General features: G+C 36.1%; 1 protein-coding gene across 1 annotated transcript in view; it reads left to right on the top strand.

Moving 5' to 3' along the window:
* The window catches only part of SUGCT (succinyl-CoA:glutarate-CoA transferase), a 322,995-nt gene that overhangs the window by 147,421 nt on the left and 155,090 nt on the right, over positions 1-20,484 (top strand). The gene's annotated exons all lie outside the window — the stretch shown is intronic.

Genomic DNA, 20,484 nt, shown 5'->3' with positions numbered 1-20,484 from the left:
AATAGATTTTAGGTTTTTGTAATAAAGGTATTTTTCTACATTTGTGTCAGGAATGTTTTTTGCTGCTTTTTGTACACATTTTCCAATGAAATGGAAAGAAATAGATGCTACAACAAAATATAAAATCTATACATAGCAACTGAAGGCTTTAAATTTATAGGTATATTGTGTATTTAGGAATTATTTTACCAATTATAGAATAAGAGAACATAGTCTTACTGCAGAGGAATCTTGCCTCCTGATCTGTGTGGTTACTTATAAGACATCACATTTGCCTGAAGTTTTGAATCAAAAATTGCGTTTCAAATAGATTGCAGATTGATTTAACTGGATTAGAAATTATTATTATTATTATTATTATTATTATTAGAAAAGGGATAATGTGAGATTTGTTCTTAGAAAACCTCCACCTTCTGATATATGCTTATGAAGTAAGTTATGATCTCCTCAAAGGTATTGTGCCCCAAATTCCTGTTTCATGTTTAATTTTAGGATTTGCTCAAAGTCTCCAGAGAGGTTATAGAAAGTAATAAAAGTGTGTAGGGAGATTGCAGTAGCTGATAATATCCATCATGTTTTCTCTGTTTAGTGCCTGCATGTTTTAGTTGGTTGAGTTAAACAGGGAAGTTCTCCCTTCTCAGTCCCCTACCTTAGAGTCATTGCAGCTCTTCTCAGGAGAGTAAAAGACTGAGCATATTTGCTGACCTAACAATATTTTCTCTTACCAAAGCAAAGGATTTTTCCAAATGTGTCTAGCCTCATGCCGATAGGCACTTTTCCTAGCAGAGAAGTATTTGACGGATAAACAATTCTTTCCTGCTTTCTTGAAATACTGGTATTATGGACTGACTTTGCTCCTGTGAGAAAAGCATACCTAAAAGCAGATTGTTGGGTTCCCACCTCCCCCTTTTTTTAATAGTCTCTGTCTTAGGATTTTGCTTCTTTAGACAACAATTACGCGAAATAGAATGGGACTAACTTTTTTAGTGAATCAATCACTAGAATATGGTTCTGGGAGAGATAAAATTCTTTGTAATTTGTACAAATTCATGAAATAATTTTAATTATTGTCAAAAGTTTAAATGGGAATAAAGTAGCAAGGAGAAAATCAAGCACTTTTAAAATATACTGTATCCTGGATTGAAAGTGAGATCTGAAGAAATGTTTCCCTTCACTCAGATGGATGTTCACTAGCATAAATGTTATGATAATCTATTAGGATTGTAGTACTATTAAGATGGGATTTTTTTTCCCTTAAAGAGAAATAATGTCAATACTGAGGTTAAATTAATCCAAGCCATCTGTTTTTCTGATCCAGTGACCTGCCTACCAAACAGCTGAAAACTGTGAGGTCCCAGCAGCTACTTTTGACAAGTGTAGGAGGAAGAGAGTCTGTCAAAGGAGCCTGGAAGTAGTTCACAGCAGAGACATATAAATGGTTGTCTTTAGTTCAATTAGAGTATCTCATGCATCTAATACAAACTAGATATTTTTCTTCATACTGAGGAGATCTGAGGTTGGGTATCAATTACTTGCCTTGCTTTGGTATTTAGAAACTTCAAAAGTAACTTCATGCCAAATGTAAAGTTCATCTTTTTAATAAAATCTAGCTCACTTTATTGCCCTAAATATATTTATGAGCTTTCTGACTTTCCATATTCTTTGGAAGGTTTATGATAAATTCTAGATTTTTGGTAAAATGTGGTTTTTAAAGACAAATGTTTAAGAAAAATTTGAGTTTTGGCTGGAAAATCTAACTTCACAGTCCCCTTTTTGTATTGTGGAAGTAACACATGCTTTTGAAACAGTTGATTTTTTTTTTAACAGCTGACTTAAACTCAGTTAAATATCTTACACATTTGAAAACACTTCTCTATTTGTTTTTAATTGGTGCTGGTTTATACTGACATAAATCAAGATAACCGTAATGATGAGCTACAGCAAAAGACAGAAGAGGAACACCTTTATTTCATCTATGTTCATTTCGAGGCAGAAGGGTCTTCATAGATTGGATGAAGTTGGTTGTCTCCACTAAGCTGATGATTTAAAACTCCAGCTTTAAAGTGTGGCTAAGTTCACAGCTTTGCATACAATGGCAACAGCTGAGTGTTGATTTGTGCATTTTCTTGCTTTTAAACAACTGAGAATCAGTTGTTTCTGCGAGGAGCATTCGATGAACAGTTTAACATAGCAGAATTGGATTATATTTTGTAGTTGCTAAATAAAATAAGTGCCAAGAAAGAGATAGCTACAAAAGAAACAAGTTATATATACTCTTTTCAGAACAAGATGGAATCTTCACCTGCTTGCACTTACTTTGGCCTTTTCCTAAATTTAAACAGCTCCAGGGAGTTGAATCTGAAAGGTGATGAGCATTTTTGACCCCAATCCATCAACCAGCATGCTTCCCATGCAATGTTGCATTCACAACAGTGTGATTATTCATAGGGTTTTTTTGACACTTGACTAGTCTACACTTTAAAATGTTTAATAATTGCCATTTCATTATTAAATTTCATATATTCTTCCCACATAGGATTTTCTTTTAGTTTTTTTTTTTTTTGTTTCTGTTGCGACTGCCTGCCTCAAATGGTTTGGCTGTGTTCTGCATGGATGAAAAAGTAGGTGGTGTTGCTGGGTTGCCTTTTTTTTTGGAATCGTTTGTTGTGGTGTTCATCCCTACATGCCTGGTCTCTTTCCCTCTGCTGGAAATACTGTCTGTTCCTCTTGCTGCTATTTGCAATGCAAATTCATTGGGCCTTTTTAAAGATATGTGTGTGTCTGTAAGTATATACATTGCTTGTTTTATGGAGAAAACTGCAATTTTAACATCTAGATGCATTCATTTATTTCTATGATGTGGTAGCTGATACACTATGCTACCATAGCATTTTTTTTCTAGTCATTTTTTTTCTAGTGTATTTTATTGAGATTTTAAAAATTCTTTGGGTGAAGGGGTGTGCTTCCAGCATTCATTTACATGCCACATTTCTCTGTAGCACTGAATACCTATGAACAATACCAGCAATGTTAATTAAAGGATATGCATTAATGCAAAAATGCGTAAATGCCATTATAATATAGTGAAAATTCTAGCCATTGTACTATGCTGACTAGCACAAAATTATTTGTCCAATTTAGCGAATTTACATATTTTTATTAATTGGAAACTTCTTTTATTTCATGCAGTGTTGCATGGATCATACAATGCAGTTTGTGAGTTCAGCCTTTGTAAACCCAATGGTATGTAAAATACTGTCGGTTTCCCTGGGGTCCCTACTGGGGCCAATATTGTTTAAACTCCTCATTAATGACTTGGACAGGGGACTGAGTGAACCTCAGCACGTTTGCAAGTGACACCAAACTGGGAGAGAAGTTGATGTGTTGGAGTGTAGCTGCTATTCAGAGGGACTTTCACAGGCTGGACAAGTGATCTAGCAGGAACCTCATGAAGTCCAAGAAAAGCAAATATGGGGTCCTGCACCTGAGGCAGAAAGGCCTCAAGCAGCATTACAGCTTAGGGATTGCCTGGATAGAATGCAGATTTACGCATAAAGATACAATATCTTTATGTCTTCATAGACAGCAAGCTGAACAAAAGTCAGCAGTATGCCCTTGTGAGAAATGCTAATTCCTTGTTGCACATAAGTAAATCCTAGTGCCAGAAGTGCATGTTGACATGATAAGAGGCAATGGGTGTAAGTTGCAGCAAAGAAAATTCTGATTAGATATAAGGAAGCAAAGTTTTGCAGTGGTTTTAGTTAGGTTTTAGATCAGATATGCTGTGAAATTCTCATCCTTAGAGACAGCCAATATATGCCTGAACAAGACCCTGAACCCCTGCTTTACAGGGAAATTGGACCAGAAGACTACTAGAGGTCTGTGCTGATCTACTAATGATGTATTTCAAGTATGACTGCATTCATTGTTTCAAAGACACAAGTAGTGGCCTCTGAGTATGACTATGCAAATGCTTCCTAATAGAGGATTTTGAGTGCAAGCAGTAGTTAAAATAGAGAAGGTACAGGACTGTCAATATTTCAGTAGTTTAGAGGCATGTTCAAGCTGAAATTTCAGCAGGTATGCTTTAATTTTTTTTCTATTTACTGGTATCACTTCTGCCTTTTTCTGCACTGGATGATTTTTTACACTAAGAAATTGGATCAGTTTGCCAGCACTTGCAGTGTAAGAAGAAAGAGATTTCCCTGCCCAAGAGATACATTTCTGAATAACACTTGTTTTTTAAGTCTGAAGGGGAAAAAAAAAAGAAAAAAAGAAGGGAAAAAGTGCTTTTTAGGGTCCACTGTATTAGGAAAAAAAGGAAAAAAATGCATAAACCAGACAGTTTTATTTAAAGCATCCAGAGCTGATAAGGGAAAAAAATGGAGATACAACACACGGGCTGCAAATGCAGTTCTCATGATTTAAATCTGGAAGGCTGTACAGTACATCTGTTTAACATCTTGCAATTTCAAGAACTGTGCCTTGAAAACCTTCTGTCACAGTGACACATGAAATAAAAGGTTATGTTATGACTTTCAGATGCAAACCTGTAAAAGCTTTATCTAACAGCATACCATCTTTTATTAACCCATTGCTGCTGCTCACTCATAATTCTTTTGCCAGTGATGTTGTGAGAGATTTTACTGTATAATAAATGTCAACTCTGCAACAATAATTTTGCAATTGCATTAAATTACTTGTTTGTTGTATGTAAATGGAAGACTTGCATCTCTGTATATCTCCTCATTTGTTTTCTCTACTGCTCTTATTCAGCTAAATAATTTTTTCATTAAAGAAATGAAAGCAATTATTCTATTTCTGTCATAAACTTTGAGAACAATTAGAGTGACTCAGAATAATTTCAACAGTCTCAAGATTTGTGATGCCATGAGGGATGAAATACTGTCATGGCTTAAAGATCGTATTCTTTATTCAGAGCTCTGATTTTAAGGCTATGAAGTTAAAATAAGTAAGAGTAGAATAGTTGCATGCTCATTAATTTTTGGTACTTCTGCATTGAGTCAAAGATAAATGAGGGGCTTTATCCCCCAGAAATGCTTCATACCTTTGCAGATCAGATTGTACAAACTTTCATTATTTGAAGTCTGGTGGTTCCAGAGGTAGAGTCTGGAGGCTGATCATAATGTTTGTCAGTTCTGTATTTTTTCAGAGTGACCTTGGTTTAATTTTTCAGCTAGGTAGTGCTGTGTTTTCCATACTTACAAAATATGGAGAGTAATATTTACCTTGCTGAAACATGCTTTATTCACTATCTGCCAAACACTTTAGAGGTCTTTGGCTGAAATCTCAATGAGTGCTGCTATTTAATATGTTGAAGTGTGATTTGTTGGTTTTCTTTACAAGGCACAGATGGTCCCCAAGAAACAATGAGGATTTCTTTACCTCAGGCAGCTGATGCCATGCATACAGCAGAAATATCACAACAGTGAGCTCTGCTGTATGACCTACACTGAGTGGGTGTGTGAAAGAGAGAGAGATAGCATTTCCTTCATAGACATACACACCCTCTGACCCAGACTAGGGAAGAATCTGCTTTGCAGAAGGTTTGCTTCAAGGGATTTTCCACATGTATTTTATTATGTTAAAGCTGATAGTGGTGACAAGTTGCACATTAAGTAACTGTTTCTTCAAAAATGTCCTGTTTATATTCTCTTTAGGAAAAGTGATGTAATACTGAGTTTCTCAGATAAACAAAGTCATTTGGTTATAGAGTATGTTACAATTGCATATGAACCTTGCTCTCATCTGCCCCATACCTATTCATTTTAGGCCTCTGGCTTTGTACGATGATTACTTGCATGTTTAGGGACAAATGTGTTCATATTCACTAAGTTAGTAGCCAGTGGTTTTCACCAGGGAAATAAGTTTAGTATGCTGTTAGTAATTTGGTTTTAAAAATATCGGCAAGGACTTCAGCATAAGAGTCAGTGAAACATGTGGTCCTAATCATTCCCTTAAGAAGGAGACATGGTCTATTTTCCATTAGCAATGGTGCTTACAGCAAATGAATAAATATAGAATGAAATTTACATGTGTATTATAACTTTAGTGTGTGTGTATGCATTCAAACATGCATGTGTATGCTTAGGCATACTCCCAGTGAGTGTAAAATGATGACTGTTGTAACAGAGCCAGCCTCGGAGAACAAGTTGCTTGGTAGATGAATTGGAAAATGCCGCTGTTTACAAATTAACTTCCCCTCCCTTCCCCAGGCAGTAAAGTTCAAAATGTACATTTGCATCATGTAACTGGCATGAAAGACCTACAGTAAAGTTCTTGTAGTGGTGTTGGTCTTCTAATATAGCCCTTACTCGGGTACATAATGACAGAATTGCAGCCTTCACCCCTTGCAACATGCTGTTCCTGCACACAGAGACCAGCTTTTGCTGGACTGGTCACATAGACTATGGCACTGAGAAATGGAAGTAGAGAGAACTGCTGTACTTGGTAGGAGTTGTTTTATCCCACTGAATCATGAGGGTACCAAGAGTCTTTCTGTTGATGCCTTACCCACTTCCTTCTTAGAAGAATTGCCAAGAGGGTATATTGACTGGCAGAAATTAAGTCCTGTTTCTTCTTTGCCTTCCTGCAACCTTCCCATTGCTCTGACTGGAGCCTTCCAATGGCAGAGCAGCAAAGCAGAGCCCTCTTCTGCATTCCTCATTGTTAGGTTCCTGTGGGACATTAGAGCTGGGGCCTGGATTTATTTCCACTTTCTCTGTTTTTAGTTAGCTTTGTCATTCTTGACCCTCTATCGTGTACAAGGGATAAAAACCAAGGGAGAAATCAGTGCTTAGTTCTGCCTTGAGCATATTTTGAGTAGACCAGGTGTGAAGCAGAATGCAAACTACAATTTTTTTAGTGAAGAATTCTGCCTCACCTTTTCCCCCTGAATTTGTTTCTGAGGTAGCCCATTCAAAGATGACTGTTTGATAATATTCCTGTCCTCATGCTGCCATGAGCAGCATCTAACCTAAAGATGTGCATAGAGATTGGAATGACAAAATGCCTATGAAAGGAGACAGAACCCCATCATTTTCTTCTAGGCTTGCTAATGCCTGTGTTGTTACATCAGTCTTGGTCATTTCTTTGTTTTTTAATTTGTATATGTGACTACATATGATCCTGAATAATTGCTAACTGGGAACTGTGTTAATAGTAGATTTCGAAGATAAGAATTCACACTGATGAATGATAAAATTTCATTCACAGAATTTTGGACATTTTTGAATAAAGTTAGTTTCCTTTCTTTCACAAGCACTGAAGCTGCTTCATATTTGACTAAAAGCAAATTCATGAAACAGGTTTGCTTATAGTTCAATTTATTATTATAATACACTGGTTTTTGGGGTTTTCTTGGTGGTTGGAATAAAGAGACGGAGAACAAACCTGTACTTTTCAATTTTTATTTTTTTTTAAGAAATGCAAGCTAACTAAACTTAAATTATGGTTTTAAAGAAGAAATTAATTTTTCAAATACCAGTGTGGATTTTTGTCATTTTCCCCTCTCTTGTGAGTTTTTCATTGGGGATTTAATGGCATGCTGAATCTGGCATACTTGGAATGGCTAGCTCAAATGCTGCAACATTAAAAAAAAATAGTGTCCACTGCTTATGGTGTGACTCCTCATCTAAACCAGAGTTTTTGGCACAGATTCCAAGTCATGTAAGGGACCTTATTTTGCTGCGGCCTTTTCCTTCACATGTCCTATATTTTGCCTAAAGGGTAATGCAAGCATTTTTTCACTTTTAACTTGTTAGTTGTTGAATCTTCATTGCTGCAGTGTAGTGCCTTTTAAATGTGAAAGGTGTTGCTCTGATAATAGATCCTTACATTGGTGGCATACATAATGCAGTCCCACAGCTGTCAACTCAGTGTTTACCTACTCCTTAATACCTGGTTTTCATCTTTGAGAAAGCAATTTCAGTGTACCTCAGTTCTGTCTTAAATCAAACAAATTGTAGAGGCACCATACATGCTGGTCAGGTACTACTTTTCCCTGAGATGGTTTAAAGATAAGACATCTTTAGCTGTACTGGGAGCTTCACTGTGGACACACACTCCCTCTGTCACATTTTGGAGGCTGAAGTTATTGGTACCTTAAACATTCTCTAGTATCTGTTAGTAAATTTGTGTAAAGTCCTGCATCTGTCACTTTTAGGTCTGGTTGCAGATTATCAAGACAAATATCTCCCACTCCTCTGCTGTATTCTTTTGCTGTATGTCATGGCTTATCCCTAGTTTGGTGTGTTATTCATGGTCTTGTTTTCAGATGAGGCAGGATATTAGTTCACAAAAGTAAATGTGTTCATATAAGCTTCACTAAAGTCAACATTTTCCATTTAAGAAAACTGCTTGGGTAAGTCCATAACTTCAACAGGACTTTCAGCATGTACTTAAAATACTTAAATGTTTAACTGGAGAGGCATGGACTAAGTCTTTCCTGAATCAGAGCCATGATTTCTGAAGTGTCAGTTACACAACCTATTGCAGAATATGCTTTGACAGATGGATCAAGGTAATGTGAAAGCCATAGAAAGACATCTTTGTGGGGAAGTTGTTATTTCTTCTTATATTTCATTTTTTCCCCTGTGTTCATCTTGGAAATAGCAATTACTACTGCTTACTTTTTATATATATTATGTGTACATATATATGTGTGTTTATATATGTCTACGTATCTGTGTATGTGTGTGTATTTATATAAATGTAAATTTCTCTTATTTGCCTTTTGTTATTAGGACTTGATAGGTGCTATACCAGATTTTTTTTCCCTTTGCTTCCTTGTATAACAACGTACAAATGTGTTAATGAAGCCATGAACATTTTTAAAAAAAATAAATTGCTGTTGTGTCATCGTTCCAGAAAGAATAAGACTTACATGTTCTCCTACACAGCTAAATGTTGCTGCTAATGTCTCATTTGAGTGTCTATTCAAGGTTATACTATCTTTCTCTGGACAAACTGGAGGAAAGAATCAATAAAAAGTTAAGTTATACAGAAGGAAACATGAACTGTTATCAGTCCTAGGTGCTTGGTAGAAATATATATTTTCATATATATATATATGAAAATATATATAGATATGAAAAAAAATATCTGAAAAAAATTATATATATTTGTCCCTGAAGTTTAGAAAATTCAGCTGGTAGTTAGTCTGTGGAAGAGCAAAAAGTGTTCATCTAAATATCCAGTGAGTTAAGGTAATTCAAAGGCATCTGAGAGATGCTGAGCACTTTGAGATGAGCTTCAGAGGGAAAGGTGATGGTTTTATTAGATGAACTAAAAAATTAGTTAGAGGAAAATACATTGACAGTCCCTGCTAAAGTCTGTAGGAACTGACAACACCTTATTTTTCAAAATTAGACTACAGTGTTGCAGATTAAAAGACAGACACATTCAGAGAAAAGATGCTTTGGGGCACATGCTTCATGTGAGCAACACATTGATGCTGTTAAGGTCCTTGCTACTGTAAGAAGAAATTTAAAAAGAGGGAAATGCTTATAGTAAAGTATATTACTCTCGTCATAGGACCTGTTTTATCCATGGTTCTAAAAGATGCAGTTCCCTCCACCATTTTTCTGCTTCGGACATGCAGACAGCAATATTTCAATTTATTTTGCCTGGTTGGTATTCAGATTACAGTTATTAAAGAGCATCAAAAGACAAGGGAATTTCTGATGTTGATAAGTGCCATTGGATATCACTGACCACATGGGAAGTGCAGCTGTCCCAGCTGGTGGTGAGAGCAGAACAGGTGTTTGTACTCAGCACCTCACTTTCCCCCCTCTGAGGAGTTTGATTGCTTTCTTGTATCTAGAATGGTATGTACAAAAGTCACAAAAAAAGGAAAAATTACCTTGTACTGCAATTGTGTCAGTCTTAAATTTAAGAACACCTTTTTATTGGTCATGGTTGTGAACTCAGGAACCAAATTTTTAAAGCTTCCAAGATAAAGTCATATTGAGAAGTCATACAGTATTGCTAAGTAACCAAAAATATGGGTAGTTACTGTAGACAATTTCAAGGATGAAGTTGAAAGTACATAGTGTACTAATTTTTCTAGTGATCAAATGTTTGTTCACAGTTTCCCACTTGACTGTTTTTACACCTATGTTTGATATAAGTATATACTTTGAAATGAAATAACCAACTCTGTAATTTATCCATTTCTTATAAGTGAATCTTAAAGCTTTTCCACAGAAGAGATAAGTAAGTGTTGGTATCCCTATGTGCAGGAAATGGAAGCAGTGGGACACTGAACTGGCTTTACATCAGTTGTATGCTAGTAAGAATAACAAATGGTATCTCTTGTGTTATAGTAAAATATTGCTTCATTTTTTCTGTAGTTTAAAGATACTGGGAAGGTAATGAATATTTAAAAATTTTCTCTGCTGGTGTGGGTTTTTTTGGTTTTGTTTGGGTTTTTTTCTACAATGTGACCAGTATTTAAACCAGCAAGGTTAAACTGCTGTGAACTAGAATTGTGCCAAGTATCACTGATTGATTGTTAATGTAGTAAAACATGGTGATTTCAGTTTGGGGTTTACCATTTATTTTTAAGTTTTCTTGTGTCTGAAGCTTGAAGCAAAACAAGAGAGTATAAAAAATTGGCAGAAAGAGTGATTGGGGAATAAAAATACCCAAGCCTCACTCAACTTTATAGTATACCTTTCTGCTGGATAAAGAAAATGCAAGCAGTATGCAAGTGAATCAAAACTATTCAGCAGAGAATTGTGTTCTTCATTCGTGCCATTAAGAAAATGAAGAGAGAGAGTGTGTTGTGACAACTCTGTCAAGCAGTGATTGATTTTCGTCTGTTTTTTTACATTTTGTTTTGTTCTTTTACTGTATTTGAATTTAGACTTTCAAATCTGCTTTCCTATGAAAACCACTTTCTCAAAGAGCAGAGCTGACTGTCTAACTCTAGACTGAAATGAGAAACCTCTGCTTGGCTTTTTGCTAATACATCACTCAGTGTGGAGATGATGCTCCTGTCCAGCTGGAAGTATTCAGTTCATTGTTCATCCATTGCCATCAGGATGTGTCATGGGGGGTTGCCCTGTTTGTTCTATTTTTACTTTACTCCTTTTGCCTGCAGGGCTTAATAATTTTAAATGCATAAATGATAACCAGGACTTCATCCTAATACATATGTCTGTGCAATGTTTTTATCAGTAACACTCTTTTAGGAGGAGGAGAGGACAGCATACCTCATTTTGAATCATAGTCCAGCTTCCATTGGGTTTGCGTTCTGCTCCTTTTCTTCTCCCAGCTATCTTATATTTTTCCTTTCTTGAGGGGTTTATTTTCCAACTTAACCATGCAGACAGATCTTTACTGCATGCTGTGTAGGGGACTGTGGTATCTGATGGATTAAGCATAAACCTATCCAGGAATATGATGGGTTCCAATTTGGTTTTTCAGGATGATGTACTGTTTGACATTAGGAAATTCACTTAACAGTGCATCCCAGAAGGTAAAAAGGTGTGTTAGTTAACATAAGAAAGAACATATTGAAGTTAATTTATGATGTGATGTTAACTGAAGATGTGTCAGTTTAGAAATTTTTGTGTTGTGATGGGAGGAAATGTAAAATAAATGCTAAGCAGGATTCTAGGAGTGGCTCATATAATTAACCAGGCACCACTGGTAGAATATTCTTAGTCTTTGTGTTTTTTCCATGTATTACCTAACATTATGAACAACTGGAATGCAATAACATTATTCTTTGTGATGAACAACTTCTGTGAAATACAGTTTTCTCTTTGGAAAATGGATACAATACTTCATCTGTATGATGTGTTTTTAGAATTTATACTTACATATTTATTCATATGTGTATGTAATACTATAGTATTATATAAAATTTGTGTCAAAGAACAAGATACTAATTTCTTGAAGTGAAGGCCTCTCAAATTCACTAGAAAGAGCATTAGTTGGTGTGGTGTGGGATTGGTTTTTTTTTTTTTTTAAATAGCTATCTTTGTCTCATTCTCCTTGTAATTTTTTTCATTTTTATGAAGTAAACACATTTTTAGGAAGTGTGAAAATAACTACTTTTCATTTCATGCAAAAGATAGATCAGAGCGCAATAACAGTTTTACATAATTTGATTCCCAAATTTAATTCCTCTGCAAAGTACTGATAGAAAAAAAAGAAAATTTACAACCAAAGGAAACAAGCTTTTGGAAGGTACTCTATGAGATTTCGGTATTAACAGCTTGAACAATGTCCTGCATTTGTTCACTAGCTGGATAAGAGAAAAGAAAGGAAGCAGTGCACAGTCGCATACTGAGTAAGAAAATAGAAGGAAAGAAAGCTGTACAAATTAAAAATGTGTGGCTTGTGCAAATTTTTTGTGAGAGTTTAAATGCATTATTGACCACTAGCACAGATTTAGAACTTAGTTGCCCAACATTGTACAGAATAAATATGTTAGCAAAAGTGCAAATTATGAAATGTTTCTAGCAATTTGTAGATGTAGCACATAAAAAACCTTCAGTGGTATTATTTTTGACCTTTTACTTTACTAATTGCTTTAAACCTTTAGATGGAGATTTGATTTGTTTTTCTTGGTTTTGGAAGAAGAGCTTAATATACTGCCCTGGTGTACTTAATTAGTAGCAAATCAGCTTTTGTTATGCTTTGTAATATTACATAGCAGTCAATAGAAAAAAGAGGGAAATTGTTGGTAAACATGAATAAATGTGTTTTTAGAATTTATAATTGATTAGATTACATGAAAATTATTTAGATTCTGGTGGAAGTTTCTGTAATCTGCTAATAGCAGTAAGTACAGTTTAATTACTAATGCCAAAAAAGGAGGCTGAACAAGGAAGGGAAGGAATCTTTCTACTTGTAACCACTTACAATTTTCTAAAAGCTATCCATATGGGTCCACTTGGTCAGGACTTATAGGCGAGTTGGTCTCTAGCCAGATACTCCATCTCCTTGAGCTTGCACCTCTCTATAGAGCTCTAATGTTCCCCTGAAGAGTACTTCTTTTTTTTTTAACTCTCTAATTTAGATTTGGCAGTTGAAGCATGATGGCGATTGAATGTTTGGGGAATGAGCAATAAATAAAGCTTTAAAACTTCCATTGTTTTGTCTCTCAGTTGCTGTGCTATGCAGTTGCACAAGCATCTGTAGGCTAATGTAGTGGAAATAAGATTGAATTGCATCTGCTAAGGTCACATTTTGGTTAAGATTTCTTTCCTTTTTTTTCCCCCCTCAAAATCTCCAACTATCCTCATTTGTATCATAAATAGAGAAATATAAAGGAGGAGTGTTTTATTTTATTGAGCCAGTGCTCAACAAGGAATTGGTTGAATGAAGGAGGTAGTTTGGCTAATTTGAACAACATACTTGTAATGAAACATGATTTCCCCACCCTGTTCCCTCCTCCAAATGAATACCATGTAATCCTCCTCTCTTCCTGCACCATGGTAACCTGTTGCTGGGCCTCAGTCTGTTCAATGTTTGTTATACACGTCAGAGGGCTCTTTCAAGCTGTGCAACCCCAATAAACCTCAGAGAGCTGTGCGTTTTTGTCAATCCAGTCTAACAAGGCAAAAAGCTAATATCTTGTGGAAAACACGAGGTTGTAGTGTGCTCTCCAGCCTCCTGTGGTGCTTTGAAGGCAGCAAAGGAGTGCATGTGGGGTTTTTTTTGTTGACTGTATGGAGTAAAGGTAGTTGGGTCACAGACTCACACCCAGTAGCCTTGTCCTGATACTGGGATTGTAACAGTGACAGGAGTTTGCAAAGTATGGAGCCAGGGCTTACAGAAATCACATCTGGATCACTGTACAGGATGCTGACTTGGTATGTCTACATGAAAAACTGGAAGTTTTGTGGTTTGTGTTATCTTCCACTCTCTTGTGCAATATAGTTTTTTCTGTAAATATCCAAAATCTGAAAAATGCTGAAATTACATTAAATCTGCAAAGCAATACACACAAAACAGTGTTCAACTAAAATAAGATCACAAAACTGGGCACATGCAAAATAACTGATGCTCTGCCAAGTAATTGCTGAACTGTTTATCTGTAGATTCACCTGAAGAAACCCAGAAATATCCCTTAAAATGTAAAGGTTCATTTGAAGTGATTCAGACCCAGGATCTGGAATAATCAGCTTCCATCTTTATTATTCTCTGGAATACTCCAGTGCTATTTATTCAACCCCCCAAAGGGGGTTAAGTATTGTTATTTTATTATTATTAAAAGTTTGGATTATGTTAGAAAATGTTTGGATTCTACAAAGTTTGTAAAATAATACTGGAAATTTCATAATGTACTTTCTTGTAAAGCATCTGACCTTTTCTTCTTCTGATTGTGCTTTAACAACCATTCTCATAGTATTCTGGGAATGATCTTATTTGTTTTATTTAGAAGCAGGAAATGCATCTTATTTGAAGGGGCAATGATTACATTTTTTGAAATTTCAGAAACAGTTCAAATTAAGGTTTGACTAAGAAATTTGCTTTCTTTTTTTTTTCCCTTTCAGGGCTCTAGTTCATTGGAAACACAGTTTGTAGTTGGAGCAAATTATGGCAGCAGGGACAAACTGTCCTGCAATTTAGGGAGGATAGGTCAAATACATGCTACTGCATTCCCTCTTGCATTGTGCAGGCAAATGCAGCCTTCATCCTTCCCACCCTTTCTATCTCTCAGCTAGATACAACCCAAGGGCAGTGTGTTCTCAATGCTTTGCTGTGTTTCTTCTTCAGCCAGCATTGCCTGTGCTTTCATAGTTTGATTGTGGCATCTCTTCTGCTTTTAGCCACTGTGGACCACAGAGTGTTCTGAGCCTCTTGAGGTTAATTATGTGTACAGTTACAAATCCTGCTAGAGACTAAATCTGCTTTGAGTTAAAAACTTTGGAATTTTTTTTTTTCTGACAAAAACATCCATTGGCAAAAGAAGTGACAGTAAAACTTCATAAGTGTTTCATTCTAGCATGCGATGTGGATGCTTTTATTCTCAAAGGCAGCCATTTTGTGGTTTTCTTTTCAAAGGGACTGAGTGGAACAATATAAAGATGTACTCTTTGAAGTAAATGGAAGGAGCTACTGGTCAGTAACTGCTTTTGGGTATTTTGCCACTTGCCAACCTTATTCCTCACTGCCTAAATCTTTGATAGCATACCATGCTCCATCTTTGTTAAGGAGAAATTCTAATTTATTTCACTGTCATGGTATAGATTTGACCTCAGAAGGTTTTGCCACCTATGGGCTTGACATTTGGTTCATTAGCACTACCTATTGGTAGTGACCAAGTGGGTTGCATGAAGGGTTCAGCTATGTCAGTGAAGGACATTTGGTCACCTACATGTCAAAAAAGTGTATTTTGTCTTACTTGCTGAAATAGAAGTGGTGAGTGTAGGGCAGGAAAACAACAGGATTGGTAAGTGTGAAGCATCTGATATGCTCTCAGGTTGAATTGATATTTCCTTTATTTCAAGACTAAAGGAAAATGGTATCCCCTGTAATTTTATCGTCTTTGTGCTTGATTATATATTTAAGGAAGGAATATGTCATTCTCCTAATAGTTTCCACTGATTTTATATTCTTGTCTGTATGTGAAAGGACCTGTGATAAATCAAGAGACCAATTAATTTTTACTTTGTGGTTTTAAAATTGCCTAGGAAAGATGGATTGATGGATAGAGGTGATCACTGTTGAACAGATGAGGAAAAAAAGCCACATTTAAAAGTGATCCAAGGACTTAGAAAAGCTTGAGCTCTACTGTCTAAACTCTGTGCACGTAAATAATAAGCTTTTGTTAAAGCCCCAAGGCTGCTAGGCAAAACCTGAAAATCCTGATAGATTGGTTATATAGTTGTCAGAATAGATGGCTATTGACTTGGAACTGAAACATTTTAGCAGTCCATTAGCCATTTTATCTTTCTTGAATTCAGAGAAAAAGCAAGTAAGAGACAAATTATATGCTATGAATATTTCCTTAAATATATGAGGTTTTTTTCACATTTTGGAAATAGCTTTGAAGAATGCTAGTATCAGGCCTTACTTTATGGGTTCCTGGACTCTATACTACCCTCACAGTGTTTTATTTATTTTTTTTTTTTATTACTGTATGCAAAATCTTCTACCTTCTTTTTTCTTAACTGAGAACCTTCCAGTTTAACATTAATCACAAAAAGTGATTAACATACTTCACAAGTTTTTTGTCCTTTATCTTCTTGTTAAGGAAGAGATTGGTGCCTTAAGAATAATGTACAATTTGATATTTTTTGATTTTGGATGTGTTTGTTTTACTGTGGCTGAATCTCGGAGCAGTAAGGTAAAAAATTTTGTTTCACATGCATTAGAAAGTGGTGAAAAGTGTTGAGTTCTGCAGGGTGACTAGATTCCTTCAACACCCTTGAAAACTTCAGGTTGTAATTCTAGGTCTTCATGTCTTCTGTCCCTTTTATTTCAAGGTCCAACAGTGCTGAATACTGCTTCAGTGCAAGAAATTTGTAGATCTTGGGACAGTCTAGAGCAATGGAAACCCATGGCTTTGTGTTACAGATCCAATATGAGAAAAAATGGCAAAAATATAATTCAAAATCTCATTTAGATGCTGCTTTATGCTTATAGATGTGATCACAAGTTGTGGAACTGACTCAACATCCAGTTGTTTGGAGGTGGTTCTGCTTCTCTAAATGCCAATGCAGTTTTTTTCAGCAAGCTATACAAGGACCATGGGATTCCTCCAAGAAGGTCCCCAAAGAGGACAAAGTTAGTTCTCCTGTAGTCTGGGGTTGCAATTGTACTGATCACCCTGCTTCCTCCTTGCAGGATGCTGGACATCATGACCTCACAGTCACTGCAGCCAAAGATGCCTCCTCCCTTCACATCTCCAATCAGGCCCTCCTTTATTGTTTGAGCTGCACATTATTCCTTCTTGGTTCTTCTACCATGTGTATCAGAAAGGTATTGGGAGTGCTTTCCAGGAATCTCCTGGAGTGTTTGTACTTTGCTCTGTGGCTTCTCCAGCAGATGTCAGGGTGGTTGAAGTCCCCGTTAAGAACCAGGGTGTGTGTCTGTGGGGCTGCTTTCTGTAAAAGGCCTCATCCGCTTCCTCTTCCTGATCAGGTGGCTTGTAACAGATAGCAACTGTGGCACCCTCATTAGTCTGCACTTTCATGCTAATCCAGAAACTCTTGGTAGTTCATCATCCTCCCTAAGGTGAAGCTCCATGCATTCCAGGATTTCCTTTATGCAAAGGGCAGCTCCACCACCATGTCTTTTTGTCCTGTTTTCCTAAAAGCATGTAGCCTTGCATTACAGTCATGGAATGTCTCTTTAAAAGTGATGAGATGAAGCCCTGTAACTACACACAGATCTCCAAATCATCCTCTTTGTTTCCCATACCATGTGCACTGCTATACAGGCACTTCTGAGAGGTGTTCAAGCACATCCATTTCCCGGGAGGGGTGCATAACTATTGTATAAGACATCTCTTTGCAAACTGGGAGTGGATCACGGAGCTGTTTCCCTGGGATTACCACTGCCCGACTGGCTATTGCCAGAATCTTTTTAGTTCAGTGCTAGTACAGGATTCTGAATGGATCATTTTCAGTGATGGATTTATACAGAAAATGTGGATGATCAGACCTTTGCCCCCACGATATTTCTGTGATACAAAGGTAATACTTTCTTCAACATTAAACAGGAAGGCAAAGCTAAGCAATAGAAAAACTTTTCCTAAAATATGTATATTTTCCAAGTGTCTATGGATATGGAGCTGCATTTAACAAAAGTAACACCAAAGCAATCATTGACTTTGTAGCTGGCTTTGAGGTACAGGATCTGAAACCAATAGATTTCAGGCTCTTGTTTTGAAAAGGTGAAGTTGGATTTAATTCACATAGAGCCTGCTTTTAATTTGGTTGCAGTTTTGACTGAAATAATTTTTGTTGGTGAAAATTTTATTTTTGATAATTTTTAAATTTTTCTAATGGAGAACGTAATTGATATGAGAAATGTCAGCCAGAAGTATGTAAGCTTCCCCTCACTCTTTCTTAGTAAATTTTCCAATCACTTGGAAATTAAAAATTTCCCCCAAAATCTGAGAATGTAAAAAGTAATCTATCAGAAATTATAGATTCCTGTGTTCCGCTCCCTCAGGTGTGATAAGCAAAGCATTCCTTCAGAAGGTAGGGTAAATCTATATATCACTCTGCTGTACAAGTCAAAACAAGTGAAAGGAGGTTGGATATTATTGTGTCCCACCTCAAGTCAATGTTAAAGATCCAGTTGATCTATTTATGGTTTTTTTGGGCCTTAAAATATGTTTCTATATCTGTTCTCTTAGGAGTGAAAAATTTATGAAATAAATTTAGGAATGAAATAAAATCTAGTCAACAATGTATTCAACACTATTTGCTAAGGGATGGAGTGCTAACAGTGGCCTCAAGTAGCTTTAATTAATGGCACAGCAATACCAAGTGTAGCTTTGCTGACAGGTGTGATTTTAATATCATCATGCTATGTATGACATTAAAAATGAGAAAATGCCTTTTAAAAGATAAGGGGCTGGCCCTTCATGTTCATCTTAAGCAACTGGATTTCAGAGGACTTGCTTCAGGTTCATATTGTATACTGTACATATTTTGTAGATGTTGTAAAGTATGTTTATATTATGGTCCAGAATTTTTTTTTCTGAAATTCCCTATATCAGTCCTTCCATTTCATCTCATCAAATATTGATCATCATCTCTATGTTATGTAACCCCTTTTCAACCTTGAATTCATTCTATTTTTGACAAATTACAATAGGTAATCAGAGTTTGCATGATAGGTGGTGGGTTAGGAGCTGAGAATGAAATAGCATTCAAAACTGAGAGATTAAAGAGGGAGAGTCAGGGGGAAGAGGTGTTCCTTGCAACCTCTGTTGGCTATTTTGTAAAGATTTTGTCAGTGTAATAAAAATGGCTTCTCTGGATTTAAGAGTCTTCAACCAACATGTACTTCTAGAGGAGAGGTAGACACTGTGAAATTTTATCCTAAATTACTTCCAGCTCTAGAGGTGACCTGTAGAGCTAAAAGTTTCTGTCTTACTTCTTTAAAGTGCCATGCTGTTGCCAGTGAACCAGATTGATACTGCTGGAAACTACAGCTGTTCTGTTCTGTTACTTCCACAACTGAAATTTGTTTATTGTGATCATAGTTTCAGTTAAACTGAGATTGGTTTTTGATAATATTAATGCATAAAGGCAAATAATTTCCTTATTTTTTCAATAATAAAATATTAATTTTCCTTCCTGTCCCTTGTGTCCTGGAGGCAGGAGCAAAAGAATTTTAAAATCTTTTATTTAAGTAGCAGAGAGACAGAACTTTGTTTACCTGCTTTTTTTAAAAGTTAATTTTGCAGGCATTATTGCTATATCCACAAACTGTTCATGTTTGCCTTTTCAGAATGTGATTACTGCTCATAAAAGCAGTTTTAATTGAATACTTATGTCATGAATGGCTTGTAGCATGCTTAAAACTACAAGCCTCTATTTATATGACTATAGTTTATTTTTTAGAGCTCCCTGTATAACAATACTGGGAAATTACTAAAGGACTTTTGCTATTCAGCTGGGTGATTTTAAAAGATATTGCTCTTATACTGGACTATTGGCATTGCTGCTTAGGAATAAAAAGCTAAGAAAATTATCCCTTCCCCCTTTCAAACAAAGCCGCATCTAAAAAGGTCACAAAAGGAAACACACAATTCAAATAATCTCCTTGCTGTATCTAAGATTAACTTGGACACAGATGGTTCAATTTATAGTTTGATCTGGCATAATATATACATTTAACAGAATCCTGTTTTGTATTGCTTCTATAAACACTAACGTCTGATAAAAGCATGCTGGCTTTTCTGCCATCAACTTGAATCAGAAACCTCTGAGCCAGTGCTTAGAAAGCAGGAGTCTGACATCCAGAAACCTAAGTTAACTCTTTTAGCCTTTGGCTGCAACTTTTCTTAGCTTTATCCCTGACTTTCAAAAGGCAAAGTCATTTGTGGTTTTCTCAATTTAAGCTGCTGTGGATAATTATTAGGCTTTGTTCTTGCTGCATTTAGAGATGAAATGATTCAATGCTGCTCATTACTGCTCATTTCCGGGCCACACTGTAGTCATTAAATTTCTGAGATACTATCTGAGAAATCACTGACGTTTTTCATATACCAAAACTAAAATGTTTACCACTCCCTGCTGTTTGCCAGGCGTTAGCCCACCTGTCTGTAAGGGGAAATGGCTTTGGCATGATCAGGATCTTTATGGAAGCTCGTGAACAAGCAGTCTTTGTCCTTTCTTTGTGGAAAGTTTTCCTTTTATATGCAAATAGCATTATCTAAAGAAATGAATTGCTTCCTCAGAATCACAGATTTCACTCTGCGATCAGCTGATTTTTATATTCCACAGGTGAAGTTTTCTCACTTCTCATTGTATATTTCCC

This window comes from Melozone crissalis, unplaced genomic scaffold (genome assembly GCF_028551555.1).
Source record: "Melozone crissalis strain CALT ecotype California unplaced genomic scaffold, PUWL_Pcris_2 ptg000016l_1, whole genome shotgun sequence".
NCBI lineage: Eukaryota > Metazoa > Chordata > Aves > Passeriformes > Passerellidae > Melozone > Melozone crissalis.
This window is presented reverse-complemented; position numbering and strand designations above follow the sequence as displayed.